General features: G+C 47.8%; 1 protein-coding gene across 2 annotated transcripts in view; it reads left to right on the forward strand.

Annotated features, from left to right (window-relative positions):
- The window catches only part of KCNIP2 (potassium voltage-gated channel interacting protein 2), a 507,168-nt gene that overhangs the window by 186,345 nt on the left and 300,318 nt on the right, over nucleotides 1-20,505 (forward strand). The gene's annotated exons all lie outside the window — the stretch shown is intronic.

The raw sequence follows: 20,505 nt of genomic DNA on the forward strand, positions 1-20,505 counted from the left end.
GCAATTTTACAGGGGCACTACTACTGGGCATTATTACAGGGGCACTACTACTGGGGGCTAACTTCTTGGGGCATTATTACTGGGGCATTACTACTGGGGCAATTTTACAGGGGCATTACTACTGGGGGCACTAATACAGGGAGCATTACTTTTGGGGGCACTACCACTGGGGGCATTACTACTGGGGCCACTATTAATGGGGGCATTGCAGAAGGGGCACCACGAATGGGGGCACTGCAGAAGGGGTACCACTGCTGTGGGCATTATGTGTTATTGCCACTACTGCTGTAGGCATTGTACAAGGGTTACTACTACTGTGGGCATTGTATTAGGGGCACTACTACTGTGGGCATTGTATTAGAGGCACTACTACTGTGGGCATTGTGTATAAGGGGCACTAATGTTGGCATTGTGTAAAAGGGACACTACTGTGTGTCAGAACATAAATAAGGGACACTACTATGTGGTGTAATGTAAATCGGACACACTGGGCCTGATTCAGAGCCGGACGCTATTTGCGCTCGCTCGTTCAGAAAAAGGGGCCGGATATTTTAATAGAGCGCTCGCTCTTTGCGCTCTGTTGACGCCTCTATGTCTGAGCGAGTGAACGAAGTATGCGCTCGCTATTTTGTAAAGACGCCCCCTGGCCGTTCGCATCATACGTCATCTCCGCTATTTATTAGATTAATCGAGTACATCGAAAGGCGTCTGAACTGCTCGCAGTGCTTGTGGTTGGATTTTCCTACCGCAATCATGTGAACAGTTCAGGCTAAGAGACAACCAAGTGATGTGGTCGATGACGCTGCTTTGTTAATTATGCACACCCTTAAAACGCCCGTTTTGACCGTTTGGCACACCTGCGTTCGGATCTCCACTCTCCGTTTTCAAGTACCTTCCCCTGTTACCACCCACAAACGCCTCATCGTGTCACTCAAATTAGCAGGCACTCGCTATTTTGCGAACACACGATTTCCGACCGCACTGACTGGTTGGCGCATGTGCATTACGACCCATACGCATGCGCAGATGTGCGAACATCGCTCGGAGTGAACGAGCGGCCGCTTACGAGCAGCTCTGAATCAGGCCCACTGTGCGGTGTAATGTGAAAAAGATTGTGCTATTGTGTGGTGTAGTTTGAATTGGGAATACTATTGTGTGACCACGCACCTTCCTTTTGAGACCTTTCCTTTAGCATACTTCCCAACCATCCCTATTATGGCGACAAAGTGTTCCAAATGGGGGGGGAAAGGGATGGTGAATAGATGACATGTACCCAGCATGATTGGCGCTCGTGATTATGGCTTTTCCCATGAGACCACACCCCTTTCCTTTGTCGGGTGTGAATTCAGCCAGGGGGCGCCAAAATGTATCTTCACTTACAAAAAAAATATTAGGCTCAGGCCGGCCCTGGTTACATCGTTAACTATATAATGTAACCATATCATCTGATTGTTCGGTAGAGCGTACACACTGCACGATCTGCGACGAATCGTTACCGAGATTGACAGATCTTCCTGCACATACAAAAGATCTGAAGATGCGTCGAATGACGCAGCGGGAGGGCGCATAGCGCGTACACACTGGACAATTTGAATGATCTGGAGTTCCGATGCGACGGAATCGGCTAAATCGTTCAAAATGTGTGTAGGGGCCTTTACACTCAGCGGTTTATGTAACAGCAGTCTGGTGTTGCCTTATAAACGGTTGCTGCTTAAACATTAAAGCCAGACTCACCGAAAATCTCCACAGATCCGGCATCTCGCGGGCTATTAACATAAACCCCTCAGTGTGAGTTATTTACAAAATACAAATGTGCACTCTTTAAGCCTAAAGCGAACCATCAGATATAGATCACATCTAATTGCTGATAAATTGTTATGAGTACAATTTTTTTTTTCCCAGTAACACAGAATGTGTTTAGTATTTATTTATCTGGCTCAAGAGCTCCATCTGCTGCATTTATATTGTACTGTACTTGTGTTAACTGATAATGTTTTTATTTTTTTTTGGATGCACATTGTTGTTTTAATTTACAGTACTGTAACTCACTTCTGGGCCTAGTCATCATTACGTAATTAACACTAGTGATCATTATGTTTTAAACTCGCTGCGAGTTTTTAAAAAATATATTTGGAGGCATTCATCATGGTTCCCTAACAAAAGTATCACTTCGGAAAAGCTGCTCTTTTTGCGGAGTCAGCTGTTTGGAAAAGTGATAGTTTTCCCCTGCAGCTGAGGTGTTCACAAGGATTTCCTGACACTGCACCAGCCCCCCCTCTCTATTCCCCACTCTTTGTCACCCCAAACACCACCAAGCTTTCCCCCCGCCGCTGCTAGCAGCAGCAGGGACTGGGAGCTGAAACTGTGGTCAGTGGTCACCCCCAGTGTCCGATCCGGCTCGCCCCTCCCCATGGACACAGGTGTCCGATCAGGGTCCTAACTTCCCCCCTCCCGCAGCCCGTGGTGTCAGATCCGGATTCCCCCTCCCCGCAGGTGTCCGATCACGGTCCTCTCCCCCCGGGGCTGGTGGTGTCAAATTCGTCTCCCCCCTCCCTGCAGTTGTCCAATAAGGGTCCCCCCCACCCCGCTGTCACATCTGGCTCACTCCCCACGCCCGCCAGTGTCCGATTTGACTTGCCTCCAGCCGGTGTTTGATCCAGCGCTCACCCCTCCCACCCCTGCAGCCATCAGTGTCTTATCAAGAAAAAAATAGAACACATTGGCCCCGACACTGTATGCCCCAGCCCCCACAGAAGTCCGACCTACCAGGATGAATCGGGCCAGACCCAACTGCCTTGCGGGCTGCATCTGGGTCATGGGCCAATGCCAGAGGCACCTGCCGGGCTCCTGGGTGGTCCATCTCCGGCCAGACCCGGATTACGACCCCAGGAGGCCCTAGGTAAGAGTCTGGTTTGGGGCCCTCGCCCTCTGATTGTTTGATACCATTGAATATACTTACTCACCCACTTATAGCACACAGACCTGGACCCTGCGCAGAGGCACACATAGGGTGTGCAGCCAGAGACAGATGTGGGGGTCGGGCAGAGACAGATGGTGAGGGCGCTAGCAGAGAGACTGTGTTTAGTATTTATTTATCTGGCTCAAGGGCTCCATCTGCTGCATTTATATTGTACTTGTATTCACTGATATTTTTTTTTTGTGGGGGAGGCGGGCAGAGACAGGTGGGGTAGGCGAGCAGAGACAGGTGGGGTAGGCGGGCAGAGTCAAAGGGGGAGTAAAGGGTGGGCACAATTGTAGGGAGGGAGCGGGCAGAGACACTGGTGGGCAAGTGGTGCATATTGAGGGGCCTATTCATCAACACTAAAGTAACGGTTTTAAGGGCATTTTCCTTAATTACCGTTATTTTAGTATTCATGAAGACACTTAGCACAGGAGAGATCACTAATATCTCCAGGTTAAGTCCGCCTGCGTTAATTTCCACCCTCCCCATACATTAGTACATTAGTATGGGGATATGGATATTATGGTATTCATCAAATTCCGAAAATTATGTATTTTCGGAATTTGATGGTGTTGCTATACGCCACTTTGAGGTGGTGCATAGTGGGTTACACTTACCTGCTGTCAGCTGGGCAGGTCCTCCGCCGGCTCCCTCCCTCCGTCACTCTGGTCGATTTTCAGGCTCCGGCTGTTGCTCTGACACTGTGGGCCTGATTCAGAGACTGACGCTCTGAATCAGGGCTTTTTTTTTTTTTGTACGGCCTCCTGGCCGCTCGCATAGCTGTGGGTGACCACCCACAGCTATTGCGAGCGGCCAGGATGATGGTCGCGATGGTCAAGACCATCGTGACTATCAGGCTTGCGACGAGAACCTTGTGGTAGGGTCTCGTGGCCACAAGCCCAGAGAGCTTCTTGCTCTAATAGAGTCGGAAGCTCTCCCACTGACATCACTGGTGATGTCAGTGTGGCCGCCCACAAACGGCAGGCGTTCGTTTGGGAACGCCTATGTTTGTGAAGCCACGTCTACAAAACGGGGCGAGCTGTCGATCAACATCGACAGCCGCCTCTTTTGTAGTGAGCCACGGAGCGAGAGAATTTCTCTCTCGCTCCGGGGCTTGCACACGCGCAGTGCGACCGCTATGCGTGCGCACAGCCAAACATCGACCCGCTTGCGAGCGGGTCTGAATCAGGCCCTGTGTTCTCCCGGCAAAACACAGTAAAGTTTAGAAAAAAAAAAAAAATGACAGCTTTTCGGGATAGAAACTTATGGGGAGGAGGAATGATGAATTTTCAGGCAATTAGGTAGAACTCCATGCGAACTCTAAACCTACTTACCTCCATCGAATTTTTAGCAATAGGCCCCATAGAGAGGTAAATGGGTGAGACAAATAGTAAAAATAACAACAAATACAGCAAGATTTCTATTTATTGCAAACACTATCAGACAATGGCGAGACAAATAGGAAAACTCTAAACCTAATTCTGTCACTACATCTTATTGAATACTCTGATCAAAAGTAAAAAAAACAAACAAACAGGAGATCTCTTTCCAAAGTGCTTTTAACTTTTTAGGCACCAGTTTCCATGTGGGGTTGGGGGAGGGGGGTTGCAGACACAGAGGGGGCTCAGATGTTCTGTACTCACCTTGCTGCTTCTTTTTTTTTGGTCTCTGCAATGCCTGCGATGTCAGTGAGAAGGAGAGAGGGGAAGTAGAGGTGGGGGGGCCGGGGATCCACAGAGGGAAGCATGTAGAGGTGGTGGCCGGGGATCCACAGAGGAAAGCATGTAGAGGTGGTGGCCGGGGATCCACAGAGGGAAGCATGAAGAGGTGGTGGCCGGGGATCCACAGAGGGAAGCCTGTAGAGGTGGGGGGCAGGGATCCACAGAGGGAAGCATGTAGAGGTGGGGGCCAGAGATACACAGAGGGAAGCATGTAGAGGTGGGGGGCAGGGACCCACAGAGGGAAGCATGTAGAGGTGGGGGCCAGAGATACACAGAGGGAAGCATGTAGAGGTGGGGGGCCGGGGATCCACAGAGGGAAGCATGTAGAGGTGGGGGGCCGGGGATCCACAGAGGGAAGCATGTAGAGGTGGTGGCCGGGGATCCACAGAGGAAAGCATGTAGAGGTGGTGGCCGGGGATCCACAGAGGGAAGCATGAAGAGGTGGTGGCCGGGGATCCACAGAGGGAAGCCTGTAGAGGTGGGGGGCAGGGATCCACAGAGGGAAGCATGCAGAGGTGGGGGCCAGAGATACACAGAGGGAAGCATGTAGAGGTGGGGGGCAGGGACCCACAGAGGGAAGCATGTAGAGGTGGGGGCCAGAGATACACAGAGGGAAGCATGTAGAGGTGGGGGCCGGGGATCCACAGAGGGAAGCATGTAGAGGTGGTGGCCGGGGATCCACAGAGGGAAGCATGTAGAGGTGGTGGCCGGGGATCCACAGAGGGAAGCATGTAGAGATGGGGGGGCAGGGATCCACAGAGGGAAGCATGTAGAGGTGGGGGCCAGAGATACACAGAGGGAAGCATGTAGAGGTGGGGGGCCGGGGATCCACAGAGGGAAGCATGTAGAGGTGGGGGGCCGGGGATCCACAGAGGGAGCATGTAGAGGTGGTGGCCGGGGATCCACAGAGGAAAGCATGTAGAGGTGGTGGCCGGGGATCCACAGAGGGAAGCATGAAGAGGTGGTGGCCGGGGATCCACAGAGGGAAGCCTGTAGAGGTGGGGGGCAGGGATCCACAGAGGGAAGCATGTAGAGGTGGGGGCCAGAGATACACAGAGGGAAGCATGTAGAGGTGGGGGGCAGGGACCCACAGAGGGAAGCATGTAGAGGTGGGGGCCAGAGATACACAGAGGGAAGCATGTAGAGGTGGGGGCCGGGGATCCACAGAGGGAAGCATGTAGAGGTGGTGGCCGGGGATCCACAGAGGGAAGCATGTAGAGGTGGTGGCCGGGGATCCACAGAGGGAAGCATGTAGAGATGGGGGGCAGGGATCCACAGAGGGAAGCATGTAGAGGTGGGGGGCAGGGACCCACAGAGGGAAGCATGTAGAGGTGGGGGCCGGGGATCCACAGAGGGAAGCATGTAGAGGTGGTGGCCGGGGATCCACAGAGGGAAGCATGTAGAGGTGGGGGCCGGGGATCCACAGAGGGAAGCATGTAGAGGTGGTGGCCGGGGATCCACAGAGGGAAGCATGTAGAGGTGGGGGGCAGGGATCTACAGAGGGAAGCATGAAGAGGTGGGGGGCAGGGATCCACAGAGGGAAGCATGTAGAGGTGGGGGGCAGGGACCCACAGAGGGAAGCATGTAGAGGTGGGGGCCAGAGATACACAGAGGGAAGCATGTAGAGGTGGGGGCCTGGGATCCATAGAGGGAAGCATGTAGAGGTGGGGGCCGCGGATACACAGAGGGAAGCATGTAGAGGTGGGGGGCGGGGATCCACAGAGGGAAGCGTGTAGAGGTGGGGGGCGGGGATCCACAGAGGGAAGCGTGTAGAGAAGGGGGGCGGGGATCCACAGAGGGAAGCGTGTAGAGGTGGGGGGCGGGGATCCACAGAGGGAAGCGTGTAGAGGTAGGGGGCGGGGATCCACAGAGGGAAGCTTGTAGAGGTGGGGGGCGGGGATACACAGAGGGAAGCATGTAGAGGTGGGGGGCGGGGATCCACAGAGGGAAGCATGTAGAGGTGGGGGGCGGGGATACACAGAGGGAAGCATGTAGAGGTGGGGGGCCTGGGATCCACAGAGGGAAGCATGTAGAGGTGGGGGGCGGGGATACACAGAGGGAAGCATGTAGAGGTGGGGGACGGGGATACACAGAGGGAAGCATGCAGAGGTGGCGGGCGGGGATACACAGAGGGAAGCATGCGGAGGTCGGGGGCAGGAGATCCACAGAGGGAAGCATGTAGAGGTGGGGGGGTGAGGATCTACAGAGGGAAGCATGTAGAGGTGGGGGACAGGGACCCACAGAGGGAAGCACGTAGAGGTGGGGAGCAGGGATCCACAGAGGGAAGCATGTAGAGGTGGGGAGCAGGGATCCACAGAGGGAAGCTTGTAGAGGTGGGGGGTGGGGATCCATAGAGGGAAGCATGTAGAAGTCGGGGCCGGGGATCCACAGAGGGAAGCATTTAGAGGTGGGGGCGGGGATCCACAGAGGGAAGCATGTAGAGGTGGGGGCCGGGGATCCACAGAGGGAAGCATTTAGAGGTGGGGGGCGGGGATCCACAGAGGGAAGCATGTAGAGGTGGGGGACTGGGATCCACAGAGGGAAGCACGTAGAGCTGGTTGCGGGGATCCACAGAGGGAAGCATGTAGAGCTGGTTGCGGGGATCCACAGAGGGAAGCATGTAGAGGTGGGGGGTGGGGATCCACAGAGGGAAGCATGTATAGGTGGGGGGGCAGGGGATCCACAGAGGGAAGCATGTAGAGGTGGGGGGTGGGGATCCACAGAGGGAAGCATGTAGAGGTGGGGGGTGGGGATCCACAGAGGGAAGCATGTAGAGGTGGGGGCTGGGATACACAGAGGGAAGCATGTAGAGGTGGGGGGTGGGGATCCACAGAGGGAAGCATGTAGAGGTGGGGGGCAGGGGATCCACAGAGGGAAGCATGTAGTGGTGGGGGGCAGGGGATCCACAGAGGGAAGCATGTAGAGGTGGGGGGTGGGGATCCACAGAGGGAAGCATGTAGAGGTGGGGGCCTGGGATACACAGAGGGAAGCATGCAGAGGTGGGGGGCGGGGATCCACAAAGGGAATCATGCAGAGGTGGGGGCCGGGGATCCACAGAGGGAAGCATTTAGAGGTGGGGGCCGGGGATCCACAGAGGGAAGCATGTAGAGGTGTGGGGTGGGGATCCACAGAGGGAAGCATGTAGAGGTGGGGGGCAGGGGATCCACAGAGGGAAGCATGTAGAGCTGCCTGTCAGGCAGGACATAGCACAGTACACACCGTGACCTGGTCCAGGGGGATGGGGGGCCGGGGCACATGCTCTCCCGTAGCCTCAATTATCAGATCCTCCTACTCGCACACAGATTGCTGGCACTGGCAGGGGTCATCAAGGCATCTGTCAGTCACTCCCAGGCTCAGCACATATACAGTGCATGATGCAGCAGGGGAAGAAAGATGAGGAGAAGTAGCAGATAGGTGGACAGGAGGTGCTTCCGGTTTGCATTCCACAATGGAACGCAAATCTCAGCAGCCAGAAATAATCGGCAGCAGCGGGGCATAGGATGGGGGAGGAATAGAGCCAGGAAAGGAGCCAGGTGCTCCGCTAGTAACAAAACCGCAGTGGGCGCCCGGCAAATGTAGATTGCAGTGGTGGCCAGTTCCGCTACTGGGATCCAATTTTACCACTTTTTGAAGTTGTCCAAATTCATCCAGTGGAAGGCTCAGAACAGTCTCCGCGGGTTCAAAGTTCTGCCCAGTGTACAACAACGGGAAGTAATGATTGAGGATGGGGGGTTAATGATGGAGGATGAGAGGTTAATGATTAACAGTGGAAGGTAATTATGGAGGATCCAGGGTTAATGACGGTTAAGTATGGAGTATGAGGAGTTAATGATAAATTATAGTTAATGATAGAAGATTAGGGATACCGACGCCGGCTTCCTGACAGGTACCGACACCTGTCGGTAGGTATCCTAACCTCCCCCTCTCCCTACCCCTAACCCTCCCTCCCCAGTGCCTAAACCTAACCTCCCCCTCCCTGCACCCTAAACCTAACCCTCCCTCTAGTGCTTAACCCCTAACGCTAACCGTCCCCCTAACCCCATTACTTACCTTCGGGATTCTGGCGGTCAGATGCTGGTGTCAGGATATTGACATGTGTCGGGATTCCGGCGCCAGCATTCTGACCACTGGAATCCCCGCGGTCAGGATATTGACTGCATTCCTGAATGATGAAGGGTTAATGATAAATGATAGAGGCTGACGGATGACTGATGGATGATGATAAATGATAGAGGGTGAGGGATGACTGATGGATGATAAAGGGTTAATGATAAATGATAGAGGGTGAGGGATGAATGATGGATGATGATAAATGATAGAGGGTGAGGGATGACTGATGGATGATAAAGGGTTAATGATAAATGATAGAGGGTGAGGGATGGCTGATGGATTATGAAGGGTTAATGATAAATGATAGAGGGTGAGGGATGACTGATGGATGATGATAAATGATAGAGGGTGGATGACTGATGGATGATGAAGGGTTAATGATAAATGATAGAGGGTGATGGATGACTGATGGATTATGAAGGGTTAATGATAAATGATAGAGGGTGAGGGATGACTGATGGACGATGAAGGGTTAATGATAAATGATAGAGGGTGAGGGATGAATGATGGATGATGATAAATGATAGAGGGTGAGGGATGACTGATGGATGATGAAGGGTTAATGATAAATGATAGAGGGTGAGGGATGACTGATGGACGATGAAGGGTTAATGATAAATGATAGAGGGTGAGGGATGAATGATGGATGATGATAAATGATAGAGGGTGAGGGATAACTGATGCATGATGAAGGGTTAATGATAAATGATAGAGGGTGAGGGATGACTGATGGATGATGATAAATGATAGAGGGTGATGGATTACTGATGGATTATGAAGGGTTAATGATAAATGATAGAGGGTGAGGGATGACTGATGGATGATGAAGGGTTAATGATAAATGATAGAGGGTGAGCGATGACTGATGGAAGGTAATGATGGAGGTAGGGGGGTTAATTATATACAGTAGGGTTAATGATGGAGAATGAGGGGTTAATGATGAACAGTGGAGCATAATAATGGAGGATGAGGAATTAATGACATATGATCAAGGATTAATGATGGAGTATAAGGGGTTAATGATGACGATGGAGGGTAATTATGGAGGATGAGGGGTTAATGAATAACTTATGTATATTTGTTATGCATCATACTTTTATTATAGATTGATATTGTCTTTATAAACCAAAATAGCTGCCACTGACTTTAAATTTCGAGCAATGTTTCCCAACTACAGTCCTCAGGGACCCCTAACAGTGCATGTTATCCATATCCCAACTGAAATAATTAGTTCCCACCTGTGGATCTTTTACAATGTCTTATTCAGTAATCAATGCACCTGTGCAGTGTGCACACCTAGGAAATCTGGAAAACCTGCACTATTCGGAGTCCCAGAGGACTGGAGTTAGGAAACACTGCCTTAGAGACTGCTCTCACTCATGCAAGTAGAAAATTAATGATCCTGTAGTGCCCTCTAGTGGCAGTTAGTAATATATTGTACTATCTTGTGTGGTTTATTGTAGGCACGCCGGGATGCCGGCTACATTCCGTACTGTACACAGGGGTTGAATAGGGTAAATGGAATGGAATGGCCGGGGACCACACAGCCCCCAAAGCTATGGAGATTTTAAATTAATGTTAACACTCATTTTATGTGTTTTAACATTATTTAATAAAATATAAAAACATATTAAGTGATATCACTTATTATATAATAATACTAAATTATATTAAAAAGAATATCTAAAAAATGATGACTCTGTGGCCCCCACCTCTCTTATTTCACCCACACTTATAGCAGGGCCGAAACTAGGATTTTTGTCACCAGGGGAAAGACAGTAATTTGGCGCCCCCCCTGGTAATTCCCCCTGCAGCAGGGCCCCTATAGTAATGCCCCTGTAGTAGTGCCCATATAGTAATGCCCCTGTAGTAGTTCCCATATGATAATGCCCCCATAGCAATGCTCCTGTAGTAGTGCCCATATCGTAATACCCCTGTAGTAGTGCCCATATTGTAATGCCCCCATAGTAATGCCCATATGTTAATACCCCCATAGTAATGCCCCTATAGTGCCCACCATATAGTAATGCCCCTGTAGAGCCCGTGCTCCCATATTAATGCCCTTGTGGTAATGCCTGTGTAATGCCCATTCTTTCATAGTAATGCCCCTGTAGTGCCCATGCTCTCATAGTAATGCCTCTGTAGTGCCCATGCCCCCATAGTAATATCCCTGTAGTGCCCATACAGTAATGCCCCTGTAGTGCTCATGCCCCCACAGTAATGCCCCTGTGGTAATGCCTCTGTAGTGCCCATGCCCCAATAGTAATGCCCCTGTAGTGCTCATGCCCCTGTAGTGCTCATGCCCCATTAGTAATGCCCCTTATTGCCCATGCCCCCATAGTAATGCCCCTGTGGTAATGCCCATGCCCCCATAATAATGTCCCTGTAGTGCAGCTTATTAAAAAAAATACTTACCTTGAACCCTGTTCCTGCAACCAGCGTCGCGTCCGGTCCGCCGGCTCCTCCTCGGAACTATGGGGGAGACATCATGACGTCTCTCCCATAGTGCCCGTGGGGAGTGCCGGAAGCTGGAGTTCGGGAGAGAACTTCAGCCTCCGGCTCCGGCTACACCGCGTCGCTGCAGAGAAGGAGCCGGGCGCCCGCTGGTAATAAATATTACCCGCGGACGTCCGGCATGGAGCCTCTCTGCAGCGCCGGACTGGAGGTCACTGGCACCGCGTGCAACAGCGCACCTGGTGCACGTGCATCTCCAGCCCCGCCTAGTTGCGGCCCTGCTTATAGACAGACAGGCAGACACACACACAGATGGGATACACAGACGGACACACACGGTATACACAAACACATACATGTATGGAACACAACCGCCCCTATGACGTGCAGCTGCGGCAACCTGCTTACCAGACGCCCTGTGTGCAGCACCGTCGCCCCCCGCAGTTGCTCCGGCACCCTACAGCCAGCATTGCTGCTCACAGACGGTCCTGTGGACACTCCAGATGGGCACCCTGCACAGTATATGCAGCCAATCAGGCGTCCTGAGGATGCCCAGTTAGTGCTGCACCTACCAGAGCAGCCGATCACACACCCTTCTGCGCACCATAATGCGTGTGATGTCATGATGTCACACGCTCAGTGGGCGGGGCCGGCACAGGACGCAACCGCGCACTGTTACAGCTCTGCTGCTCACTACCTTTCTACCTTCACAAATTGTTGTGTCATTATCCGTGATTTTTATTTCGTTATTAATTTCACTTCCTTCACAACAAATAACAATGATTGTCTTTGTACTTTACTATTTAAATTGTGACTCTTAGAAAACATATTTCTTAATAATTACACATTTTTCATCACAATATTTAGGTACTGGGATTTTTATACATATTTTTTTATTCTTTATATTTATCTCATCAATTATTACACAAATTGACAGATTTTCACATTTATCTCTATATGAATTCTCACCGAGGGCTCTATTTACTACAATCCGCATTGGTAATGCAGATTGTAGTGTGATATTACCGACTGAATTCGCATTGCGAATTCAGGCAATATCACAGGGATTCACTACAAATTCCTTGCAGGGACAGCGCTTGCGAGAAAGCTCCGTCCCTGCGAATCCCCTCCGCACACTAGTCACGATATTTTCTCAAAAAAATACCGTAACCACTGTCCCGCGCATGCGCCGACCAACCGTCGCTGCTATCCTCCCCTGGCGCTAAGCCCCACCCCTGTTGTTAAGCCCCGCCCCCGTGATCACAGACCCCCCCTGCGACCCCCCCTCTCCCTTAATTACACTTACCTGCATGAGTCGGGCTCTAATGATGTCTTCCATTCCTCCAGTCAGGTGATATCCCATACTGCACTATAACTATTAAAAAACAAAAAAACTTACCTGTGTCCAGGGCTGGTGATCGGTGCGCCGGTGATGCCCTCCCTCTGGGGTTCCGGTCAGCTGGTCTCCCGGCTCCTGAACTGTGACCCTGGTCAGCTGCTCCATAGAGCAGGTGACCGGGTCACAGTAAGTGAAAGTAAGGGGGGGTCGTGGGGGGTGTTTAGCGTTGGCACTTGCGCAGCACCTTCTCACTGTATTTTAAAAAAAAAAATACAGTGAAAATATTGCAGAGGGGATTCGGAGGACGGAGCTTTATCGCAAGCGCTGTCCCTGCAAGGGATTTGTAGTAATGCGAATGCGAATTCAGTCAGAAATATCACACTACAATCTGCATTTTAAATGCAGATTGTAGTAAATAGAGCCTTGTGGGCTCGACTTATTAACATTATTTTTACTAAAATAAAGTGAAAAATTTAGTATCACCTATAGTTATTACAGGGCAATTGGAGTAGAATTCGGAAAATTCTACTCCAACCCCTAAGTATCACTTATTTTTAGTAAGCAGATCGCATTTCCCATAATTGTAATGGGAAATGTGATCCGACCAAAGTTACTAAAAATAAATTGTAAAAAATACCGGGGAAAGCCCTGTGATAATAACGCCACCTGGAGGCCTTTTGTCCAGGAATGATGATGTTTGTCCATGCAAAATGACGTTTTGCCTCTTTCTGAGTCCTGTTTTTTGGAGGGAAAAATCCGAACTCTGCGTGCAAACTCGAACCTATCCGAGCCTGCACATCCCTAGTTTAAAGGGATATTGATCCCCAGATATTTAATAGATGACGTCTGCCAGGTATAGGGATATTGGTTTTGAAGGCTAATTTGAGAAGCTTGGTCAAGATTAAATGCTAGTGCTTCCGATTTTGAGGTATTTAGCTTATAGTATGAGGATGCAGTATTTTCTTGAAGTATATTATGGAGAGCAGGTAAGGAAATGTCTGGTTTTGTGATGAATAAAAGGACGTCATCATCAAAGAGACATATCCTATGCTGCTTATGGCCAGTGGTGAAGCCCACGAAGGAGGGGGAGGATCTAATTTTTTCTGCGAGGGGCTCCATGGCTAATAGAAATATTAAAGGTGAAAGAGGGCACCCCTGTCTACTGCCGTTAGAGATATTAAAGCTGTTGGAGAGAAACCCATTACTGTATACTCGAGCCGAAGGGACAGTGTAAAGATTCAGGATAGCTTTCAAAAACAAGCCGGAAAAAACAAACTTGGCAAGGACTCGAGACATGAAAAGCCAGTGTAGCCTGTCAAAGGCTTTTCCCGCGTCTAGAGATAATAAAACCATAGGCTCGGAACAAGCTGCTTGGGATAACAAAAGGGAAAAAACTCTTCTCGTATTATCTGGCGCTTGTCTCCCTAAAATAAAACCCACTTGATCTAGAGAGACTAAATTAGGAAGAATAGGATTCAATCTATTAGTAATTATTTTCGCATATAATTTGATATCTGAATTTAATAAAGCTATTGGTCTGTAATTTGGGCATAGTGTCGGGTCCTTGCCAGGCTTCAAAATAGTGATGATTTGGGCTTCTAACATTCCTTTAGGAAATGGATAAGTAGAGACATTATTGTATAGATTTACCAATATAGGAGTTAATATAGTTTGAAAATGCGTATAGAAACTGTTAATGAACCCGTCTGGGCCAGGGGCTTTATCTTTTTTAAGGGATTTAACTGTTCTTAATACCTCACTTTCACTCAAGGGGGCACATAAAGCCTCTGCTTCCTGAGAGGAAAGACACGGAAGGCTAACAGAATCTAAGAACTAATTAATTACAGATTCGGAGGGCTGTGGTATATGGGTATCCTGAGAAAGATTGTAGAGCTTTTCATAATATGAAGCGAATTGTTGAGCAATATCTTTAGGGTTTGATATTGAGGTTCCAATGGGGCTAGAGAGGCTTTTAATTCTATTAATGGCGTTTTTCCCTCTAAGTTTGCGAGCAAGCAGTCTATTAGCTCTATTTCCAAGGGAATAAAACTTCTGATTTAATTTAGTTATAGCACGTTGAATTTGGGAGAGGTGTAAATTATTTAATTTCTTCCTGGTCTCTAGAAGGGCAGAAAGAACAAGAGAATCCTTTGGGTTTTGTTTATGTTGTGTTTCTAATTTTAAAAGGTCAGATTGATATGCAAGGTGCACTTCTTGATTAGTTTTCTGAATCTTAGCTGCAGCTTGTATAGCAGCCCCCCTCATAACTGCCTTGAGTGCACACCAATGGTTCGTGACCGAAGTATCTTTGGGGTAATTTAATTCTACATAAGAGGTCAATGCGTCAGTCATAACATGCGAACCAACATCATCTAATAAAATATACTCTTGTAAACGCCAAGGTCTAAAGGTGGGAGACGTGGAAAATGGGGTCCAAGACCATATCAGGGGAGCATGGTCGGACCATGTAATTGGTAGTATATTGATCTGGGGAATGAACTGAAGAGACCATTTGTCAGTCAAGAGTAGGTCTATTCTAGAGTATGATTTGTGGACTGCAGAGTAGAAGGTATAATCACGTGTTCCTGGGTGTTTGATTCGCCAAACATCATAGAGGTCAAATTCGGCCAATAAATGCAGAAAAGTATGAGCTAGGGAGCAGGCTGCTTTAAATGACTGTTTATCTAGAGAAGAGGATTTATCCAATTTCGGGTCAGGTGCGAGATTAAAGTCGCCCATAATAAATAGAGCTCCTTTTTTGGTCTCCTGTAGTTTAAGTAAGAACTTTTTAAGAAAGCTAGGTTGTCTTGTGTTAGGAGCATATATCGACATTAGAGTGATGTATTTAGTACCTATCTTCCCCACCAAGATAATATATCTACCACTGCAATCCACCCATTTACTTTCTAGTGTAAAAGGGCAGGATCTGCTCAAAAGTATGGCTACTCCATTTCTCTTAAACGGACCACACGAAGTATAACAGATCGGATAAGCTTTATTAGTAAACCGAGGGATGGAATGCAATGGGAAATACGATTCTTGAATTGCCACTATTTCAGCCCTCTGATCTGAGAAATATTTTAATGCAAGGCGTCTCTTATGAGGTGAATTAAGACCTTTAACATTGATACTTAGAAAATTGACCACGGGGAGGAATCGGATAAGTGTGATATGAATTGTCTACAGGTGGACCTGCACAACCAAAAATAGTACATGAATTGTATGCAAAAAGAAAACTAAATAATAATCACAAAAAACAGCAAAAAAAAATAACAAACCGAAATAGCATCCATAAAGGAGCTAGAGTTTCTGCCATTGAAATAGAACATGACAGAAAAATTGGAGGTATGGGGGAGAGGGCTCAAAGAGAGGACCTCCTAATACCCCTCATTACAGATAATTCCTTCAATTGTAATATACATAGAATAATTAGTATTAACACTACATATCAAATAGTATAATAGAAAAAAATACAATATAATGTAACAACCAAAACGACAAAAAACAGTAGAGAAAGAGAGCAGTTCCCAAAATAGAGGGAAGCCTATCTGAAAAACATCTACTATTTCTCCATTTAACTGTTTATCGGCCCACTGATGACGTTGTATATTTGCTTCATCTGCCCAATCTGCGAAGTAACCACAAAAATATGGTATGCATATTCAATTGTAACTAGACTGAGTGAAAAACCCTAAATATAGTACATCATATAATCGTAAATCTAATACACATACAAATTACAGGTAAGAAAAATAAAAAACAGAAAGAGCATATCAAATAACAGAATTCTAAGGGTATCGTAGAATGGTAGAACGACATCCAGTAACTGTAGGAATACTACACCTCAAGGGATCATTTCGTCACTGTGGACCATTCTTGAGGTATAGACTTGGGTGGAATATTGGTAGAGTTGTTAACAGAAACACCCCAACCTTGGAGAATAGCTGGTCCATCTTCTGGGGAATGTATGACTGTGTATGAGCCATTCCTTGTTACAATCAGTTTAGTCGGGAATCCCCATCTATACTGAATGTTTTCTTTATGCAAAGCCAATGTAATTGGGAGGAAAAGGTGTCTTTTTGCAAGAGTCGCTGGAGAAATATCGGGGAAGAGTTGGAGATTGTCCAGACATTTGACTGTGGAGGAGGAAGGAAGAGCAGCCTTAAGTATACGTTCTTTAATATGAAAGAAGTGGACTCTAAGGAGGGTGTCTTTAGGTGATTGGGCTGGAGCTTGTTTAGATTTTGGTAATCTATGGATTCTGTCTATCAGAAGATCCGAGGGCGAGGCGTTAGGAAGAAGTTTCTGGAAAAGGTCTGTAGCATATTCATATAGCTCAGCATTTGTAACAGAATCCGGAATGCCTCTTATCTTAATGTTGTTGCGTCTGGAACGGTCTTCCAGATCAGTTACTTTGTCTCGCACAGAAGCCAATTCTTCCTGCAGGGAATTGTGTGCTGAGATTAAGTCGTTATGTGAAGCTACCAGTTCTTCCATTTTAGATTCCAAATGGTCGGTACGGTCTCCAATTTCACTTATATCAGCTCTTAGTGATTGTATGGTAGATTTTAATTCTGATGTTAAATCCACCTTAAATGACGTTAGCATAGTATGAATAGATCGCAGGGTAACCGGACCATCTAAATTGTCCATATCTTCCTGGGAGGGCACAGGAGGGTTACTCACTTGTTTAGGCAGGGACTTTGGAGAAGTAGCAGACTCAGGTGGTGATTGTTGAGGACGACTTTTGTTAGAGGTAGAGGAGGATCCAAAAAAGTGGATGGGAGGAGCCTATTTAGCCGCTTTTACTCTTTTCGGAGCCATAATGATATGATCCAATGAAGTGGCGCCTCCAACTTGGGGTGTCGAGTAGATACTGGTACTGGTGATGTTTAAATTGTAATTAGTGGTTACATTGAGAAGGAAAAATTTAATCTGCATGTTGAGAAATTCAGAGGGGCCTCAGGGTCATCACAAAATGCTTTATCAAGGAGACATAGTGAGCTACAGCTTACAGTGACTTGTCAGTAACCCGGCAGAATCCCTGTAGAACAATTAGGCATAGAGAGTGAGGACTATAGAGGCGACTGTTTTGTATGATTATATGAATGCACAGATGATCCAAAATGGCGCCTGTTAGAAATCTGTTACTCACTGTAGAGCCCACCGCAATAGTAAGGAGACCAGAGGAGAGCAGCAACTCCGGGCCAGCCAACAGGTCACTCGCTACGGCCACCCACAGCCGCGAAATCTCGGTATGTGCACAGGGAACAGGTTGAGAGGAGCCGGGTTTCAGGAGCCTCAGTCAAAGATGGCGATCACAGGTATGGCAGCATCAATCCTGTACCTGGCAGTAGAGGTGGTTGCTCGGAAGGGCACCGGTGAGAAGGCTGAAGGTGATGAAGTGATGCAGGGAAGGAAGAGGAGCCAAAATGGGGTCCTCCTGCAGCTTGAGGCTCCGTTCACGGTACCCTCAAGAGGTCTCCCAATGGTGTAGGCTATCCAGCCCCCCTCTCCAACCAGGCAGTGAGGAACCCGACAGAGTGTGGTGACCGCGGCAGCGTCCAGCAGCGATCAGCGGTGACCACGGCACCGATGGGTCCGGTGCCAAACTCGAGGCCGAGGTCTCTGGAAGTGGAGTAGGCCGCAAAGATCCCAGAGGGATAAATCTTCCTTGGCCTCCAACCAGGGGGTCAGCAGGGATTAAGGTGAGGAGGCGTCTCCTCCCAGAAGGCAGCAGAGACCTGCAGCGTCAGCCGGTTCTGGAGCGCCCCCCGTTACACGGCGTATTCAAAGTGCCGATCACAGAGGGGAAGGCAGGGGCAAGGGCACAGGCTACTCGTCCGCAGCACGTCCGCAGTCAGAGAGAGGTAGTGGAGGGACAGCAGAGCGGGCGCGAGCGGTGCAGAAATGACGTCACCCTCCGGCAGCTCTCACTCGAGGCCACGGCTCCAGTCCTGGGAGCAGGCCCCAGTGTCGGGTCTCACCCGCCGCCACAATTCACTCCACCTGAGCAGATCCAGGTAGGCAGGGGGACACAAGGAGATCTTGCAGGGCACTCCGGAGCCAGAAAGGGCTATATTCACAAAGGGAGTTCTCCTCAATATCGGGAGCTCATAGACAACATGTCTGCTCCTGTCCTCAGCCAGGCCACGCCCCCGAGAACTACTTTTTGATAACCAATAAGTGGTCAGATGTACAATAACAGAGATGAGCAAAGTAAATTCCAATTATGTGCAACTTACCTCTGAAGGTGCGTACACATACACACACAATGATTTTTTTAACGATTCAACTATAACGACATCGTTATCGTTCAAACATTCAAAAAATTGTTCAGTGTAAAATGATGAACGTTTATCGTTCATGCGCGTTCACATTGTCGATTGTAGTTTGTAGTTCCGTAGACTGGCCAACTGAACGATTTTCAATAGAAGTTGCAACATTTTTCCTTCATCACACAGAAAATCGTTAATTAAGTAAAACCAACTACTTTGTAAAACGATTTTCGTTCACTTTTTCAAGGGAAAAAATGAACGACAATCGTTCATTACTTACATGTGTACGCACCTTGAGTACTGGATTCAGAATATCCTTAAGATGGTCACACACCTAAAGATTATCTGTCCAACTTGTTGATTGGTTGGAATGAAAATCTGGTAACGTATGGGAGTAACTGATGATCAGCAATTTGCTCCTAAATGCCAGAGAACAGATGAAAATGGTCGTTCAGACAAGTTTGCTAAATGTTTGATCTAAACAATTTGTTCAAACAACAGTTTTTGTCCATTTTCCAGCGTTTGGGAGCAAATTGCTGATTGTCATTTACTTTCATACCTTAACATGCTTTCATTCCAACCAATCAACTAGTTAGCTGGTTGAACAGATAATCTGTAGATGTGTGGCCAGCTTAATTGTCTGAGCATTAAGAGCTATTAATAGTGATATTAGTAGCACAAGTATAATACGAGAACATCTGACAATAACTCACTAATGCAGTCATTCTCAATTTTGCTAATTTACCACCAGCCCAATAGTAGCTTGAATATCACTTGACAGCTGGTGATATCTTGATATCAATATATGAGAGATCTGTTGAGATCTGATACAATCTCATAGACACTATGGGCCATATTCAATTGCTGGTGAATAAGCCGAGATCGGCGAAAAGTTTTCACCGGTGACGTCATTTCGCCAGTTGAGAACTTTTCCCTGTATTCAATTGCAAAGACTTGTCGCCGGTGCGAAAAGTCTAATATGGAGCGATAAGTCCGTTTTTTGCGTTAATATCGCACCTATGACGTCATTATCGCAGGTTTTAGTTTTACACTGTATTCAATTTCAAAGACTTTTCGCAGGTTCGAAAAGTCTTTGAAAAAAAACGGGGATAACTTTTCACCACTGAATAGGTGGCGAAAAAAAGTGCAGAATTGGGGTTTAGGGGTGCAGGTTTAAAAAAAATAGTTTGCACCCCTGGGAATGACATTTTAAAAATAACTGTAAAAAAAAAAAAAAAAATAGGGACACCCCAAAAAATGAATTTAAAAATTGGGGTGAAAAAAAAAAATGCAAAATTTTTTTTTAACAATAGGGAAATAGGTTCAGGGCTATTCTGCAAATATGCGGCAGGTGTTTTCTAGAATAGATTAAGTGTGCACAGTTGCTGAATTTTTTAAAAAATACTTTAGGGACATAAAAATATGCTAGTACCCATTTTCATGTACCCCAAATTTGATGGGACCACTTAAAAAAATGAAAAAAACCCTAAGTGCTCTTCTGCATCACTTATTCAATGTCAGGAAAAAAACACCTGCCGCAGCTATTTAAACCCCTGACTTTCATTCGCAGGCTAAAAACGAGGGCACCCATAGTGATCCCCCATGTTTTTACAGCTTTAGGTGGGTCCTACAATTTTTTTA

The sequence above is a fragment of the Taudactylus pleione genome, unplaced genomic scaffold, assembly GCF_031769625.1.
Source record: "Taudactylus pleione unplaced genomic scaffold, aTauple2 ptg000502l, whole genome shotgun sequence".
In the NCBI taxonomy this organism is placed as follows: domain Eukaryota; kingdom Metazoa; phylum Chordata; class Amphibia; order Anura; family Myobatrachidae; genus Taudactylus; species Taudactylus pleione.